Source organism: Piliocolobus tephrosceles, chromosome 11 (assembly GCF_002776525.5).
Source record: "Piliocolobus tephrosceles isolate RC106 chromosome 11, ASM277652v3, whole genome shotgun sequence".
Classification (NCBI taxonomy): Eukaryota; Metazoa; Chordata; class Mammalia; order Primates; family Cercopithecidae; genus Piliocolobus; species Piliocolobus tephrosceles.
Genome location: NC_045444.1, coordinates 99,587,190 through 99,606,986, shown reverse-complemented (window position 1 = coordinate 99,606,986; position 19,797 = coordinate 99,587,190). Strand labels below are relative to the sequence as shown.

At 36.4% G+C, this 19,797-nt stretch overlaps 1 long non-coding RNA gene across 1 annotated transcript; it reads left to right on the top strand.

Annotated features, from left to right (window-relative positions):
* The first annotated feature begins 3,694 nt into the window (after positions 1–3,694).
* On the top strand, positions 3,695–16,784 carry LOC111546226. The gene is made up of 3 exons (XR_002732699.1): positions 3,695–3,795; positions 15,995–16,046; positions 16,371–16,784. It is a non-coding gene; the product is annotated as an uncharacterized LOC111546226 (long non-coding RNA).
* The last annotated feature ends 3,013 nt before the right edge of the window (positions 16,785–19,797 follow it).

The following is a 19,797-nucleotide window of genomic DNA, read 5'->3' as shown; positions in this document are numbered from 1 at the left end:
TTGTCTTCTTGATTTGACCTTCTCAATAGGGAACTTCACCCCTATGAGTGAGCTGAGCCTGGGGAGGGGTATGCAATCAAGGCCCTGGTATTCTATGTTTAGTGTGCCTGGGTTAGAGCTTCTGCCTTACAGATGGGGCCTGCATGGGGAGTAGACTCTCAGTCCACTCAGCCACACCTGCTTTTACAACATGAAGTTGAAAGGAATGAGAACTTCTGGTAGCCTACTCCTCATGGAAAGATATTATAGCCCTGGACAGGGAGTTGGAGAAATAGGGAGCTCCCGTATTAGGTGCATATGCTGAGGTAGAGCTTTCACAACACCAAGCTGAATAATGAAGAAAGTCACAGTTCGAATGCCACATACTCTTATTGTTCTTATTTAGATTTAGTGCATTTTCTTAAATGAATATTTCTACATTTTTTGGATGTCTGTAAAACAATTTCCAGAGATTAAAATGAATGCATTTTATACTATTCAGCAGTTAAACTGTTTTCATGGTGAGACTTTCTTCCATTATTACAGACATCCTGCTCCCTAACCTCTTTAAGCATCACTTTTCTCATCTGTAGCATTTAGTTGATAATTATAATGGTTATATGAAGATTAACTGACATGATGCTATAAATAATCAGAATATGCCACTCTAATCTATACAGTTTTGGCATAATGATTATTTTGAGTTGAAGGCAATTAAGAAAAGGCAACAGAAAAGCACTCTACGCTTCCCCTACTTGCCTAAAATCTGGGTATACATCTCCCTTGGGAAGGTGTGTCTTCCTCTCATACTAGGAAAGGAAGAATAATTTTTATTACCACAGAAGGAAACAGCACCAAGGAAAATTTGCATAAACAAAATCTTATTAAATAGCCTTTGTCTTCCATTAATTTCTGCTATATATTTACCACCCACAATTTACTGCCTGTAAAAGTCCAAATTTATTTTCCTTTATTTTATCACTTCTCCATAATTTATTGATTTTTGTTAGGATGTTATGTAATCCCTTCAATTTCAACCACATTTTTTGATCATTATTGCGTTCTGTGAAAGCCTCTATGCGCATGAAAATTAAAATATTAACATCAAATCAAATGTGTATGCCTTTTCTCCTGTTAATCTGTGTTTTGTCAGAAAAAATTAACAAGTCCCAGTTACTTAATATTCTTCCACTATTTTAACAAAATTATCTATCAATACTGTTTTTATTTACCAAAGAATCAACAACAATATATTACAGAATAGAAAAAAATAGAAGATCTGGTCCTCACGCTATGGAATGTTCTATGTGTGTATATACTTGAATTTTAATTTCAGTTCTGTTTCAGGAACTCCTAGTGAAATTTTGAATACTCTATTTTACTGCACAAAACCACTCCATATTTGCTCTTGTTTTTTAACTTCACATTGGACAAAATGATCAAATATGGGACTTGTTCTAATAATGAAGCAGCTTTCTCAAGGGATAGTACTGTTTTCTTTACGTGAAAGGTAATAGAGAAAATAGTATTGAAACAAATTCCTGGCACATGATTGAACTATATGCATCAATATATGTGACATCGAGACAAAATGTTCTACAACCAGGAGGTAATTCCATCTCGCTTCTTGGAATGCTAAAACTCTATTTGACCCTGGAACAAAATGGAATGGAAAACAACCAGTTATTTAAAAAAAAAAAAAAAATCATATTGTAGCTTCTCATGACTCACTTAGCACTTGAACTTGACCAAACTGGTTCTGGCTGTTCCTTTTTCTGCATTAGCAAATCAATTCCAAAGTAAGCTGGTCTTGATTTCTTTACTAGACTACACTTGTTATTTTTAGTTATCTAAATGAATTTGTACTCATTCATCTGCAGTTTCTCACACAAACAACTTATATAGGTTTGTAACAATACAATCTGAGCTAGAATGAGTTAGAAACTTTCCATAAGAACTTTATGAAAATTATTTTTGTAGATGTACTCTCAACTTTTAAAACAATTTTCATGATGTTTTTGAGAAAATCTGTTTAAAAATCCTTCACCAATTTTACTATATTTGATACACAATTTATCTGACTTTAAGCCATTTGCTCTTATTTCTATGCAAATAATCATGGAAGAGGTATTGTACTAAGCTATGGTGAGTTACGAACAATTTTGTTTATTTTATTATTTCCAATCATGCAATTGTTCAGAGAAGTATTTGGTCAATTAAGGAAGAGATTAAGAGAAAAGGAAATTGAGAACAGTAGTCAATGGACTGGTCTTTGAATACTGGATAAATGGCATCATGGAAGATTCTACAGACCCCAGAAAGAAAAGTAGGAATTTACCCTCTCACAACTGTCTTAGTTCAGGATGCTATAACATCCTCCACTCTCCACCCAATTCATAAGTTAGAATTTCAACATATGAATTAGGTGGAGAGGGGAGGACACAAACATTCAGTTCATAACAACAACTGTCCCTATATCAATATAGAATCTCAGCTATACCACATTAAAGTTTTGAAATATATAAAGTATTTGAAGATATATCAAAATACCTCACTAATGTGTATGTCCAAAAAGCCTCTATGATAGTTTTTCAAGGGAATTGATGCAGTGCCATTTAAAGAGAACCTGACAGTTCTTCAAAGCTTCAAAACAAACATTAATAAAATGAGTAGCATTGAAGAATCTAGTATAAGACATAGGATTATTTTTAAACGGTACCTTCACATAAGTCAACAAACACACATCATTTATTTATTCTAGTTATGTCCCCATTTTTATTTCTAACAGTGGTTATTGATAACTCCTGTTTTTTGTTCTTAATAAATTTTGCCAGTCTCAATTAGCTTTTTGTTGTTGTTGTTAATCTTCATTTTTTATCATTCAGTTCATTAATTTGTGCATTTGTACATTTTTTCTACTTTCTTGATTTTATTCTATTGCTTTTAATCTAACTCCCTAAGTTCAATGCTTAACTCGTAGTTTTCTGTCTTGTTTTCTCTTAGATATGTATAATGATCTAAAAATTAAGAAATTCTATAATGGGATCCCACAAATTTCTAGTGTAATAATGTATTCACTGAAATTCAATTCTAACGTCATAATTTACATTACTATTTCTTCTTTGATCCAAAGTTGTTTATAATTTAATTTTTTAGTTTGCCAAGATAAGAGTAAGATCTTTCTTTCCTTACTTATTTTATTTATTAGGTGCATTTTGATCTGGAAAATCATTCTACATCATTTTTTATCGATTTTTTAATATATAGAGAGATTTCCTCTGAGGGTGATGGGTAGACTATTTTTATAAATATTCGATATGCACTTGAAAGAATGTGTATTCTCTATTTCTTTTGAGAGCCTATAAATTGACCAATAGAATAAGCTTTTAAGTGTGTTGTTTAAAATTTCCTAATCATTACTACTTTTGTTTAGCGTAATTTATTGATTTTGAGCAAGGTGTTAATTTATCCAATTGTGTTTTTTTCATATAAACCTGCCCACTTTTACTTTATATATTTTGAACCAACATTGTTATGTGCCTACAGACTGAGAAATATTTTATCTTTCTGGTGATTTGAAACTTATTATAATTACAGGAGTCTCTGTGAATCTGCTGTGATTCTGGAATCTTCCTTGCTCAATTAAACCCCTTTAAATTAATTTGGCTGAAGTTTTTTTTTTTTTTTTTTTTAATCAGAGGGTGTCAGAAGCGGTGTCTGATCTTCTAGTGACCCCGGAAGTCCTGAGTGAACACGCAAGGCACCTGCAGGACCCACTGGTGTCCACTGATCTCTCAGAGCTGCTGGGGATCATGGGTAAGCTCCCTTGTGGATTTCGGAGCTCCACAGATTCCCATTTTGAGCTCTCTGAGTTTCTTTGAGCAAATTTCTGATCCAAACTGGGTTTGGAGTAACAACAGAAACTGAACTGGGTCCAGGAATGGATTTGATCTGGGAATTAACTGGCTTGGATGGAGTTAGAGGCCTGTTACGTCTGACTGGGTCAGAAAGGAGTTGGTAGTAAGTAGTAATATTGCAGGGGTTATAACATTTGTCTTTTGAAAATTCACAGGGATTTTTGAGTTCTACCCCTTTGTTTCATTTCTCTTGCACGTTTAGGTAGGGAAAATAATTGGCTAAGTTAATCGAGAGAACCTGAGAGTAAAGCCAGTATTTTAGGTAAAAATTGGACCCTTAATTTCTGGAAAACTGAGTTCCTTCTGGCTTATACATTAGGCCTAGGAGGCAGTGAAGTCTTACAGAAACAGAAAAATCCTACTAAAGATAACTTACTGTGAAATGTTCCAAATTAACAACAACGCATTAAAGTACATTTGACAAATGAGGGTGCTCGGTAAAGTCCCTTTTGGCTAAGAATGAGTTTGGCACTACAGCATGTCAACTGCTATTCTCTTTGGAATAATCTGCCTTGCACTCTTTGTTGTCAGCTAAGGGTGACAGGATTAGGCAAGGACAGGATCATGGGACATGGGGAGCTTTTTCTTCCCTAAAAGGGGAAACTTGAGAGGTGATGAGACTGCTGGAAAAGATCCCTTTGCTACCAAGAAGCAACCACCTGAACTTTTCAGTGTTGCCACAATGGGTGGGTCTTTCTTTGGCCTCCCTGATCACTTTGCCTTCCCCACCCTGCCACAGGCAATGCTTTTCTCTCTCACCTTTCCCTTTCTTATCTCTTCTATTACTTAGGGCAACCATCTTCCATAGACACCTAGAGTTGAAGCTCCTGGTCAGAGGTTGGGTTAACAATGATGGGGCCTATTTAAGCCTAGGGGCAAATTTAAGCCTTGCAAGTTTCATATTGGGTGCTAAGCAGAGTGGCTAATGTCTGTGTCTTATCACACATATTTTACTCTGGCCAGAAGAAAGAAAAGGTAATTTTTCTTTATGATGCAACTTGGCCCCAGCACCATGGTGTAGCAAGCTGAGTCACCAGGGCTACTCATGGAAAGGGAACCTAGAAGCCTGGCATGCCGGCAAAAGGGTAAGAATTTCTTGCCAGTCAGATTCTGGCTTCTCTCTCTCCATGCAAGTGGTTGAATGAATGGTAAAAATCACTGTTTATCTCTTCTGTAAAGTTTTGATTAATGCAAAAAATAATTCTAAGGTGAGCCTTAAACTGATGTATTTGTGTTCGTTTTTCTGGTTGAGGGGTACCTTAGGATAAAACATGGGCTTAGGACCACATAAGCTCACTGATTACGACAGCTCAGCAAGCTGGTCAATAACAAACTTTCCTGCAGGTCCCTGAAACAAACAAAAGAACTGGATGGGGTCTCCCTCTTGTTTTATGTCCTTGAGAGCTTGACCTTGTAACCATGTGGCAGTATTTTCTCTTGTTATTCACCTTCCAGGGCACAGGAATTTTTGGGTTTATGTAAAAATTATCCTAAGTAGTTAAGAGCCTTTGCAAGCTCAAAATTAACTACTCTAGACTCCTTCTGGGAAAGGCAATAGACATGATCCTGTGCTATATAGCTCAGTAGCTGTGATTTTGGCCTTGTATACTGGTAGTCCAGGTTTGGTTCCCTGCTTAGGAAGTAAGTCCCTTTTGGTTTAGTATCTGCATAGCCTTGTCTAGTCTCTTCTCCTCCACAGACTATCTTAAATTTTCCTTTCTCTGAGCACCTGGAAGGTTACCTTTGGTAAAGTTCAAAAGCCAGAAATATCAGCTGTTTGGCCTGGCTAAAATCAGGTAATAAGAAATTTTGAAAGGACTTCATTAAAGAGTGCTATAGTTAAAAGTCAGCTTAATTAAAAGTGAATGTTCAAGCTGTAACTTCCTGGAAAAACAGGAGGCACCAGAAACCCCTTTCCTAGCCTTGTTCTACCAAGGGCTCCACCCAAAAGCCAATAACCAATTAAGAAACTTGAAAACTGGCAAATGAAAAATCTTACAATTACTATACTAATCTTCTTCTGTCTGTCTGGGGAATTATATATGTGTTGTGTGTAATGTTTATATAAAATAGTTTTAACTAGTTGACTTAAAAATAAGCCCTTAAATAAAATATTTTGCAAGCAAAATAAAACTATAATGCCTTTTAGTTCATGTAACTTTAGTAATTTTGGGGAAATAAAAACAGCTTTAAAGATTATTGACAAAATAAAGACATTTTTATCTAAATTATGCAGGTCAGATATGAGGTTTGCTGAATGCTTTAAGGTCATAAACTGCTTTGACTTTTGAAAATTGTTCAATTTATTTTGGAGACATTAAATTCTAAATAAGTCCTGGGGATATATGGGATTAGCCATGGCCCCTAGCTATGCAAAGAAGGTTATAAAGCAAAGAGATACTATATCAGAAAGGATGTTGTATGGTAAATTCTTGTCCTAAAGTAAAATGACTGGTTGTTTAAAATGAGGGATGTTTAGAGCAAGTCAGAAAGTCTAAATATGTCATACATGGTTTGTGTAAGTCATGAAACAATTTATGAAAAGAAATGTATCCCAGAAATGTCGTACAATTTAAAGGCGATTATGCTAAATGCTTCATAAAGTGCCGCTATGAGTCTTAACTATACAACTTGCCTGTTTTACAGCTAGGTAAGGCCTGGGACACATGGAGTTAGATGCTGGAAAGAGTCAGACCTTATCTGCATTTCTGTCTAGTTCCTAGGCACCACACCTAGTACATAATTAAAATCCGTTATTTACCAAAGTTTTCACCAAAAGTAAAAGTCGCCAAGAGTTAACATTGTAATGTGTAATCGAGGCTACTGAGAAAATAGGTTTACATGCAAGGAGTATAAGGAGAATGAACTGTGGTTTTTGTAAGAGATTATAAGAAAGTAGAGAAATGTAAATTTTTGCTTAGGTTAGAGAGTTAAAGGATTGTTTTAAATTAAATAAAGTTTGAACAAGTTGTGGATGGCTTATAAAAATTAATTAAAAGAGATTCTGTGTATGAACATATTGGCTAAAGTTAAAATAGTATTATTCAGGTTTTCTCCCTTAAATTGGAAATTGGAACAGAAGCACAACAGAGTTCTCTTAGAATATTGTTCTGCTCTGAGAAAAAAAAATTAAGGGTTTATAAAAGGTTTATAAAAATCTTACCTATGGTCAAACTAATTAAAATGAGTCGATTTATGAAATGTTATTTAAAAACTAGCTTCAACATGAAAAATACACTGATGGAAACACAAAATTTGGTTTTCTCTTTTAAAAAGGATTTGTATGTCATACTAAAAGATAATGAAAAGTTTTTGTTTACCTTTTAAGTAAACTAAAAATGAAAAAGGGGGAAAGGGAAAGAAAGGAGACAGAGTCAGTGGCTATCTCCACGGGATCTTATTTAGAAAGCTGAGTCTCCTCTCTACCTGAACAATGTTTTCTTCCTTTGAAAAGTTTGTGAGTTATCACTTTGGATAAATGAATGACTTCTGGCAACCTAAGAGTATATTTTATAATATCTGATGTTTTATACTTCTGGTATTTAACAAACCTTTCACAATCAAGCTCTAGATTATCATGCTAACTCGGCTAATACAAAACATTGTTTAAATACACAATTTGAATGAACTCCATGGTCTAAGTCTAAATACCTACAATAACCCATTAGTTATCAGTGCCATGCACCTAAATTGGAGAAGCAACTGGTATTCAAGTGGATATAAGTCCAATGGTAAGCATGGACTCATGAAGAATGAGGATGGCTGCCTTGTCCTTCCTGAGTCCTTAAAACTTTTGTTATTAAAGGTTCTACATTCCATGACTTGTCATGGAAAAGATAATATAATCCAAATTGAATATATTGATGTGGTAACTTATAAATTGCAGAGATGGTTTAAAACTAATGTTTGGTTCCATATTCCTGGGAAGACAATCAAAGCTTCAGGTACATTTAACTACCTCATGGGCCATTTTAACATTTATAAAGGGATTTCATTCAATTATCATTTTCAGTGCATGTTTTCTGGTTGTATGAAAGCTTTTTCATGCAAGAGGGCTGATGTTATAACAGCAGATTATTATGATACAGTGTATTTTCACCAGGTAAAGAAAGCTTTCTATGGTCCACTGAGAGCAGTCCTTTCAATCTGTAACCCAAAGATCTGAGAACATCAGAGAAAGACTGTCCTTACCATCCTCACTACAGTAAAACTTTGGAGTCTTGAACCTTGGGTTCATAATCTCACAACTAAGAAGGGTCCCTCCACCTTCCTGGAACTGTAAACCCTTCCTGGAACTGGTACATGCATTGCCTCACAATCAGTCAAAAATCCTCTTAACCCACTTCATGGGTTTTAATTGGAACCCTTAAGTTAAAACTAACCAGGAAAGTTTTTACCCAGAAGAAGATGACATCCTTGATGTGAACAGCTTTTCCCAAGATCTACTATCACCAGACTCTTATCTTTGAATATTTTTCCTTGTTTATGTGTCTATGAACAATAGAAATGAAAAGGGGGTCTATTATGTACACTTATAGGGCATACTTTCATTTGTGAAGAATTTTGCAGACAGTCTTATACATGAATAAACTTATATATATATAAAAACATATATATGTTTGTTCATGTATAAGTTTATTCAAGTATATATAAAGTTTATTCATATATATATATAATTATTTTTTTTGAGATAGAGTCTTGCTCTGTCACCCAGGCTGGAGTGCAGTGGTGTGATCTTGGCTCACTGCAACCTCTGCCTCGTGGATTGAAGCAATTCTCCTGCCTCAGCCTCCCAAGTTGCTGGGACTACAGGTACACACCACCAAGCCCAGCTAACTGTTGTATTTTTAGTAGAAACAAGATTTCACCATGTTGGCTAGGATAATCTTGATCTCTTGACCTCATGATCTGCCTGCCTCAGCCTCCCAAAGTGTTGGGATTACAGGCATAAGCTACCGCGCCTGGCTTAAACTTTTATTTTAATAGATAAAAGATGAATGCCCAATGTAGGTGAGAAACTTTAGTGGTACATGCATTGCCTCATAATCAGTCAAAAATCCTCTTAACCCACATCATGGATTAAAGAGAACATTGCCAGGAGGCCTTCACTCTTCTAAAAGGACATCATGGTTTAGAATAAAAGAGGCAATAATTAGAAATGTCACCCTCACAGTAGGTTCTACAGAAAATTCTACTTTAAAGACTATCGATACACAACAGACTTTAAATTCTCTTGTTAGAGTTATACTAAATAATAGAATTGGCTGAACATAAAAGTACCTGTGCAACTACTGACACTTGTGGCCTATGGAGAAATACATCAAATGTAGATTATAAAAATTCACTTGAAGGGGATTAATGAAAAGACCACTTAGTCAAGCGAGTAGACTCTTCATCTGGCTCATTATTTAATCTATTTAATTATATATGGTTTGGTTTATAGGGACTCTAGCTAAGGAGCATATGCCAAACTCTTGGTACTATCCTCCCAATAGTCATAATACTCTCTCTGGTGCACTGTATTTTATCAATGGTTTTAAATGTTTGCAAGCAGCCATCTCTAGAATGTCAGATGGTCTCCAACTGGAATGAGAAAAGCTGAAAGAAAAGTGTGATCACAAGGACACCATAACCTATGAATAATGTGCTGAGACTGGAAATCCAAAATTATGGTAACTGAGAGTGACACTAAGGCCCTAAATTTTGATCAGATACTCACCTGAGAACCTGGCCAAAAAGAGGGAATTTTTAAAAAAACAAAATTATGGGAGGCCTTTATTTTGGACTGAGCTCATGCGCTAGCCCCCAACAAACCAAACCAAACTAAAATGGAGTCACTCGTGCTAAATGTGACATTAATCAAACTAAGGCTTTAAGAAAACACACAGATCCTAGAATAGACCAGGTTTTGTTTTTCTCCTGTAAACAGAATGTTCCAGCATTAAGGGGGTACTCTCTACTCAGTCCTTCTCTCCTTGCAAAAGCCACTGTTCTACTGTTTCCCAGTGAGTTTCAAAACCATATAAGTACATTTACAATAGTGATAGTAACATCAATGACTGAAGTTTCAGTCAGTCTTTCAAAATTGAGAAAATGACCAAAAGGGGGGAATTGTTAAAGGGAACTAAATATGACCTGAAAAGGACTCCATACTTCTATATTTGAGTCCTTGTTGATGTACTGTAACCTAGCTTAATAGTCAGACAAAAATTGAAAAATCTAAGTTAATACTATGCACCTGTAACAGTGGCTGGGTGTTGGCCACCAGTGGCCATACTTCAACCACTCATAGACTGAATGCTCAACCTGCGCTCAAATAAGGCAAACACCGAGCTGTAACCAATCTCACTATGTCTGTGCCTCATTTCCAATTCCTGCACATCACTTTATCTTTTTGGTCTATAAATTTATTCTGACCATGAGGCACCCTGGAGTCTTCATGAATCTGCTGTGTTTCAAGGGCTGCCCAATTCTCTAGTCATTCATTGCTCAATTAAATTCTCTTAAATTACAAAAAAAGAAAGTTATTATAATTACATATCCTATTAACCCTAATAATTTATTTTCTTAAGGTCTATTTTCTCTGATATTAATATACCTGTGCCAGATTGTTTTTGATAATTACTTTGTGATATCTCCCTTTCTATTCCTGTACAATTATATTTTAAGTGAATGGTTTATGCAATCAAAGTTTAAGTGACTCTCTTATAAGTATCATGAATACAGCTGGGCTTTCATGAAACTCTAGGTTGAAAATCTGTCATTTAGTGAAAAAATTTTACTAGCATACATTATCATGATGCTATCCAGTGTATTTGGATTTATTTCTAATATGTTATTTGAACTTTCTGTTTACCATGCATTTTTTATGCCTCTTTTTTCTACCCTTCTTGTTTTCTAGTGGGCTGATAAGTTTTATTTCTTCTTTTTTCCTCCACTTACTGTTTAGAGGTGTATTAGTCCATTCTCATGCTGCTAATAAAGTTATACCCATGACTGAGTAACTTACAAAGAAAAGAGGTTTAATTGACTCACACTTCTGGCGAGGACTCAGGAAACTTACAATCACGGCAGAAGGGGAAACAAACATCCTTCTTCACATGGCAGCTGCAGAAGAATGAGTGCCCTGCAAAGGGGGAGGCCCCTTGTCAAACCATCAGATCTTGTGAGAACTCACTATCACAAGAACAGGATGAGGGAAACTGCCCCCATGATTCAGTTATCTCCACTAGTTCCCTCCCACGACATGTGGAAATTATGGGAACTACAATTCAAGATGAGATTTGGGTGGGGACACACCAAACCATATCAAGAGGTGTATTATTTTTCTATACTTTTAATGTATATTCTTAATATATAACATGTTTACTTGCTTAATAATTTTTAAAGGTAATCATTATACAGAGGGGATCATTAGTTCATTTTTAGTACCATTAACTACCTACTAAAACATAACTTGAATTCATAACACTGCAAAACTTCTTTATGCAAAAGTTAGACATAGGGAATGAATGAACCCTGGAATATGCAATAAACACATCTTGGTGTACTCAGACAAATCTGGGAACTTGGACCCTGTCAAATTTCTCCGAACCTCTCTTCCCAGCAGAAACACTCACTTCTCCCCTCTCTGAGAAGACAATCATTATTTTGCTTGTAGGCTTTAGTAACATCTTTAGGGTAGTTACTTTGCAAAATAAAGCCCATTCTTCTCAACACTTACCTTCCAATAGTCTTCATCACCTCCAGACCCGTAACTAGAGTCAAATCCAAGCATGTCCCAGGGGAAAATACAAAGTGTAGCCACACCTAATAAACCCTGACATTTTTGCTAATTTATATTAACAAAGTTCTGAGGAATACAAATTCTAACAACGTCAGGCAAATGAAATGAAACAAAACACTGGACCAGACCAAAGTTATCAGTATGGTATATGTCTCAGAAATTCTGAGTGTAATGTACAAGCTTCAACAATAGATTCTAAGTCAGATTTTTTTAATTCTTAAATTTAATTTTTATTTTTGCTTAACTGAAACTTGGATCCTTGATGGATTATGGTTAATGAGGGTGAGATTCTAGAACTTCTTTCATAATATAGAGGAAATGATTTAAAAAGCTTACGAAGATGGGATGTGGAAGTACATATGTCATATGTGTCTTGCATACCCACCTTCCTGTGATTTCTCACAGGAGGGCCCAGAGCATGCTCCTTTCTTTAAGACATCGAGAAATGCAAGACAGGAGATCAGTAGCATCTTTGAATAGCTCTGTAAAATCTGGCCTATGGAGGCCTGGGAAAACGGTGTAAATGCCATCACTGAAAAGTGCTTCCTGATTTCAAAGAGTATAGTGGGATCTCAAAGTTCTAGATAGGTACAAATACCTAAGAGAAAGCAAAGATACAGATTGGATGGCCAACACCAGACATGCATCTTATATTTTAAGACACCTGAGAGTTTTCTTACAAGGTACCATGACCCCAGTACACACACACACACAGTCTGATGCTCGCTCTTAAGATGGCATTCTTGACCCTGTTATTAATGTGAAGAATACCTCAAAGGAAATATTGAGACAATTTGGTAACTTGTAATAAGATCTTAAGTGGTACCCTCTCTGTTGCCCCAGAACTGGTAACTAGGACCCAAAATTTAGGGGAAAAAAAGCCTTAAGTAATCTTATTCTCTAAATATCGTAATAGCAATAATTGAGTATATTGTAAGAACTAAATACCTATTTTGAAGATAAGAGGCAGATGAACCAGCAATCCTCTCTCTTCAACCCAACTGTCATCCCAGCTGCACCCTGCCTTATGATCTGTATAAACAAAAAACACAGGAGGAATGAAGTATGGTGGCTTTCATGTATCCTCCCCCACCATAGGTGGAAGAATACAATGGGATGGGAGGGGCATTTCCCTTCCCAAAGACTAACAAGAGAGGAATTCAAGAGAAATCACTCATTCAAAATTAGAAGTACTTGCTGGAAGTAGAAAGTGACATCTCAACCAGTTTAGTCAATGGATTTGTTGTTTTTCCCTGAGCCTACCAGAACCAAGAAAAAGTATTATTGGAAAATAATAGTAATAAGTCAGAGACAAGGAGGCAACATATCAGCAGCCAGCTTTTCATTTCTTTTGTTTTTCTTTTTTTCTTTTTAACGTTTTTCGTGGCAGGGATGCCTAAATTTCCTGAGTTAACAAACACAAATAGAAGATAACCAGGTTTGGACTATCTTACTTATCTTACTGGTATATAAGAAAACCTGCCAGAGGGGGGAACATTAGCAGAAAGCAGTCATAAGAGATAACCATGGGCACTGACCAATGTCAGTGCAAGGAGCTCCAGAAGGACGGAAACTTCTCCAAATGTCATTAACACTTAGCAAAGTTTTGACCATTAGTTGAAAGCAGTGATTCAAAAAGAAAACCTTTTCCTTTTTTTAATGTTTGTGCCAAATTGACTTCAAAAGATTCTGCGAATATGTTGTAAGTCTATAGAATGTTGGAAGTGAGTGAGATAGAGAAGAATAAAAAAGAATTGGAGGATTCATACTTGAGTGATTTGGAAAATGATGATTCTCCTGACCAAAGGAGAGGGAAGGAGAGGCCTGCTTGGGAGGGTACTGGAAAAACTTGGGTTTTAGACATTTGACTTTCAAGGAGTGCTGGGATATTTCCTAATGGAAATATCCAGAAAGTAACTGGAAATGTACTTTTAAAAGGGGTAAAAAAGAGGTCAAGAAGGACATATATGGTAGACATTCAAAAAGAGACAATCACCAAAAATATAAAAGAGAATAAAATCTTCATGGTAAGGTGCTCATTAAGCACACTCAGACATCTGTCCAAGTCATAATGCAGAGTTCCTTTTGTCTCCTTTAGGATATTTCAGAAAATTAAAAAATTTAAATAATGTATTAAAGTAATGATGGAAAAATCAAAACAGAGTGGCCTGTGCCCTTTAACTATTCTGATTACTTCATTAATGAAACACTAAACTATTACATTTGATGACAGGTATTGTATTTATAATAAAGTTTCCTGATTTTTATGGAAAGGACATGCCTTTCTTTTCAAGAAAGCCAAACTTTGTTGAAAGATCCTGTCACTTGATAACTCCAGTTTTGCTTTTTAAACAGCCTGGATTTGTCCTTAATGACCAGACAAGTGTCTGTCACTGTAAAATTAGGCAAGTCAAACTTTTAACTTTTGGAAAGTTCAAGTTAACTTCCTGAGAACCGTGCTTCACAGGACTGAGGGGACAAAATGGATAAGGCCATAATTTCCTAGACCTATAATTTCTTTCCACCAAAAATGTATTTATTTTCTTCTGTAAATTTGGCTTATAGGACTTGAACTTCATTCATAAAAACTAAAAAAGATTAGGGTGTCCATTTCAAACAGGACAAGTGTGTGCATCTGGATGTTCATGAGATTTAATAAAGCATGCCCTAATGTGAATAAAGAAAAAAAAAATCATCTTTAGTCTGAAAGCATGGGTGTTTTCCCCCCTGTGGCACTTTATGACACTTGGCAGCTCATTATCACACTTCACAGAGTCTCGTGTCAGCATGTCAGATTTCTCTAAATTTTGACAGAATTAAAGTAGTGCCATTTGATATAATTGATATTGTACAGTTAATCAGGCAGTGGCTCCATCACAGAATAACATTCTCAAAAGGCTTAATTACTGAACTGCGAAGATTTACTGCCATCTGGAAGTTCCTTCCCAAAGTTCTGTTCCTGAATTTTATGTAGAGTTCACAAAAATAACTTGGTCCATTTAGAAATCATGCCCTCAATTTGGAAATTAAAATTGTTATTTTTGGAATCTCATTTGGCCCAGAGATCACAGAAGTCTTATGGAAAATAAAGGAGCAATGGCAAATGAGAAAAAAGGAAATAAAAGTGGAAGCTCTGGAAATTATTTTCTTTATGTAACATTTAAAAGGACAGACACTGAAGCCAGATGGCTTGATTTCAAACCCCATTTCTGCTACTTACTAATCATGTGACCTTGGGCAAGTTACTTAAACTGTCTGTAAAATAAGGATATGAATAGTGCCTACATGATAGCATTAGAGTCAGGATTAAATGTATTAACAATTGAAAAGTGCTCAGCACTGTGCCTGGCACATTGTACGAGCAATGTTAAGTGATTGCTGTCATTATTATTAAGGTTTTAAAATTACTTTGTACTCAAGATTGTCCTCACTTTAAGAGACAAACATATTGTTTGAAAAACTTCCCCTGGGATAGTAAACTTCTTGTGTCTGAAGACTAATAAATTAAGTGTAAAGTAGCACCATCATTTGTCCGGAACCTTATAGCTGGGGTTTCTTTTGAGTAAAAGGTTGAATTGGATTCCCTCTAAATTCATCCTAATCTAACAGTTTTTGATTTTATAGACTCTGTAAAATAAATTATAATAAATAAGGTAACTGATCAGAAATTTCAAAAATAGAGACTTTAATCCAGAAGAAACACTTATTCATCATCTTCTATTCTGTGAATCAATACCTATAAAGAAGGAGGAGGAGGGGGTAGGAAAAGGAGGAGAAAGAGAGAAGAGGAAGGAGAAAAAAAGGAAGAATCAGCGTTATGATGGGAGTTCTCTATTGGTAGGAAGATAGGAATAATCCCTAGCGAGGAAATAATGTCTTTTATAGCCTGAGTAGAACTCCGGTAGAATATAGTGAGACATACAGAAAAAAAGAAAAGATAAAAAGAGGTACATAAAATTCATTCATTCCTAATAATGAGGAAAACATTGATTTAGATAAAAAGGAATTGGTCTTATAAAATCAGGTCATATATTGGCAATATAGCCAGATTCGTCCATTTTAAATGCACTGTGAATATTTTGGTATCATTATATATTCTTCTATTGTATTATTATTATTATTATTATTTTGGTTAGGGATTCATAGTGTTTCATTGAACAGACATACCACAACATATTTAACAAATCCTGAATTGATGAAAATTTACATCATTTTTATTAGTTTAATGAGATGAATGTTCTTATGACTGTAATACTGGACACCTTTTAAGTACTCCTTTAGATCCTCTTGACCGTATATGTCTTTATTTCAGACACTTTGTGACCATCAATAGTGCAAAAGCTCTGACCACCTTCTTGGCTCAGGTACTTGTGATTAACCTCTTTCCCCTCATCCTAGGAATTTTCCATTGACTCTAAGACATTAGACTTTAGGGAACCTGTTGGTGTCCACAGCCCATGGGGTGGAACTTTGACCAATGGGAATGAAAACTGGGGGAAACATGCTTATTACCTTTCTCTCCTGGGATGGACAGACCTGATACGCATTTTATATGGTTTCTCAGATGGTCCCAATGGATTTAGCAACCAATTATCCATAGTGGTTTCCCTTTTTCTCTGCCTTGCTTCCCTTGTCCCTCATTTCTACTTATCCACATAAATAACATATACATAAAACTTTTGTTTCAGGCTCTTCTCTCTGGGGAAAACAGATCATGAAAGATGGTACCAGCAATAGCCTTGGAAAGCAGACCCTCAGAAAAGGGTTTTGAAACTGGATTACTTAACAGTTAGACATTAATAAGAACACCCTCCTCCCCTGCTGGTGGTAAGAACCTCTGTTATTCAATAGCATCACAATTACTAAGACTTTCTCCTTCAGCTATAACATTTTGGTATAGGCTAGTTTTTGTTAAGTGTGTTGGAAGCCTTGAAAAAAAGAAAATGAAGTCTCAGAAGAGCCAATCATCAAGGCTAACAAACTGTGAAACCCAGAGGGCCTATGTGGAAGATTTGAAGGAGAAAGTTGTCTCCTTCAGCTACAGGGCAGAGTTGACTGAACACTGGGTTCGGAATACAATCATAAGAATGGCAGAGCTTAAACTGGATTAAGATGCAGCATCTGGATAGATCTTCTAGATCAGAGTCAGGTGCCCTATAGGTAAAGGGTTGGAATTGAGAACTGAAATGAGGACTTTAGGGTAGACAAGCCCAAGAATCACAAACTCCAACGTTTTCCTGAATCTTCCATTTTGCTGAAGTAGGTTCTTCGCCAGAGGAGAGGAGGCTTCCCTTGCATGGAGAACTTGCAATGACCTCATCTGAGGCTAGTGCCTTGCAAGATGATGCAAGACTTACCCTTGAAATACCTCATTGCCTCCAGGCCAATGACCAAGGTCAAATCTCTGAATAATTACTATGTGCAGTCTCTGCTCTTGGAAGAAATACCTTAAATAGCATGGAATTGCAAGAACTAACTAATAATATTAGCAGGATTTAGGAGACCATGTAGGAATGGTCAGTTTGTGTAGATGAGAGTGTTGGAATAAAAGTCTAGGTAGGGGAGAATTTTTTGATCTGAGGTTTCTCAACCAAAACTCAGGACTCAATGCCGTGTCAGAACTTATGGATGTGATCCTAATACTCTTCTGGGATGACTCCTTGAAACTTGACCTAGAGCAAAAGAGATAATTGTAGAAGCCGGAACTTCTTGGAATAGATTGAGAAAGTGGTCCAAATGTTCATGGAGGTGGGAATGTAACAATGGATATTTATTATGAGTCCAGAGAATGCATGTGATGATTGTATTTTTCAAAGATAGCCACATCATCTCTTACCTCACAAGTTGTTCTAGAAACTTACCACTCTCTCTTCAAGAAGTGGAGTCTAATTCCTCTCCCACTGCTGGCGTTTGACTGTTTCCATGAATATAACACAGAAGAATTGACACTATAAGGTTTCCAAGGTTAGGTCACTGGTTGATCTGTTATAGAGATGACGTCACTTTAATTGGACCAGGTGCGCAGCAAACGGCAAGTGTGTTGGACTTCTTAGAAAGAACCATGGATGTCAAAGATTGCCAGAAAAACTCCATAAAAATTCAGAAGCCTACCACATCAGTAAAGTTTGTAGGGGCCCATTGACCTGGGCATGGTGGAGCATCCTCTTGAAATAAAGATATGAACATGTGACCCAGACACTCCATGTCAACCACTCTGTTGTACCAATAATACTTTATCATTAGGTTCCAGTGATATTTTAGTGTTAGTTAAGAATGCACTGGTGTTGCATTATAACATGGCTCGGGGATGACCCAAATTTCCCAGTGGTAAAGGGAAATTATTCCAGTGGGAAGACTGTGAATGGTACATTTGGCATTCAATTCATATGGAAGGAAAAGAGATCTAGGATAAGGATATATATGGAGCCCTAGGCATTGGCAAATGGCTAGGCTGGTTTTTTGGTGATCTAAAAAGGACAAGATTATAAAACCAATGACAAATCTGTGAAAAAGGTATGTGATTGGACCTGTCACACTGGGCACAAAGCATGAGGATTTGTGTCTAACACCTGTGCATACTAGAGTATATCCACTACAAAGAACAGTATGACTTTTCCTGTGGATATCAACTGACTGACTCTCTCTTCTTAGCCATAGTAGTGCAGAAATGATAGTTGTCATGCTGGAGTCTGTACGTGCACTCAACCATATAGCCTCCCTCTCAGCAAGGATGACCTAACTACTGCCACTGCTGAATGATCAACCTGCCAGCAGCAGAGATCAACATGCTACAGCATCATTCTTTGAGGAGATAAGAAAGCCATTCTTGATAGGTTGATTACATTGGATCTCCTCCACTCTGGGGGCCAAGTGCTGGCCAAGGTAAGGAAAATCTTGAATTGATATTGAAGGAGGTAAACCATAAATAGTAATTACAATCTCAGGAGCAGCTGTATCTGTGGAGATGGTAGGTTTCTGTTTTGTTTTATTTTTCACTCATCATCTTATGTTAAGTCTTTGCAGAGGCTGTGGCTGTCCTCCACCTTGAAGGAGACTCTGGCACATTTGACTTGTACCTCTCCTCTTTCAGGGAAGAAGTGAAGGAACTTGTTCTGACCAAAAATAAAGTCTCCATTACATAGTAAGGGAGATGCACACAAATGAGGGACACAGCGGATCATTGTGTTGGATGGGATGGTCTTTATTGGATATCTCCTATGCACCACTTCAGATCCTCTCAGTCTTGTATTTCAGACACCTTAAGGGCATTGATCCATTTTAGACATGTGCAAAGTGACAACACCTCACATCAGAATCTGACAGAATGGCCCTCAAGCAGAGATGTGGGATGCTGTGAATTGAGGGATAGGGAGGAGCCATTCCTGTGTAACCAGGAAATGTGCTAACTTTTCTCCAATGGGGGATGAGAAAAGGTACATAAATGTGCCCCTTCTTCAGATGGAAAGCCTGAGACACATTTCCTATGACTTCCCCGACCATCCTGCAGTAGCAGGCAACTTCTTGCCCATGATGGTGACTGAAGTGATAATGCACCCTTTCTGGCTCTCTCCTTCCTCATTTTGCTTCCCTGTCCTCGTGCTTGCTGCTTGGGGTTGACATTCCAGTAAAGGACTCATCCATGCGACTTCGTTTCAGGTTTGGCTTTTGGAGGACACAGGCTAAGAAGCTAAATTTCTTCACAAATGTATGTTTCTTAGGATAAATTCCTAGATCTGGAATTGCTGAGTCAAAGCACATTTTTAAGGCTTTGATGCATATTGCCAAAATTGCTCTCCAGAAAGATTTTGCAGTTCCCTCTAATGTGTTTGCTATCATGAGGAATATATAAAGTGGCCATTTCCCCACATACTCATTAACGATTGGTGTCATTTTTTTTACTGTTCTTTAACTCAATATGTTTTAAAATGATGTAATCTTGTTGTAATTTTTATTATTCTGCTTAAAACTGAATTTGAATTTTATTCAATATGCTTATTGCCCACTTGTTTATATTTAGAAAAGTTTATATGCTTTGTCATTGTTATACCCAGTTTTCATGTAATTCCAAAAGATCTTTTTAAATTAAAGTTATGAAGAAACCCATTATCTTTCCTA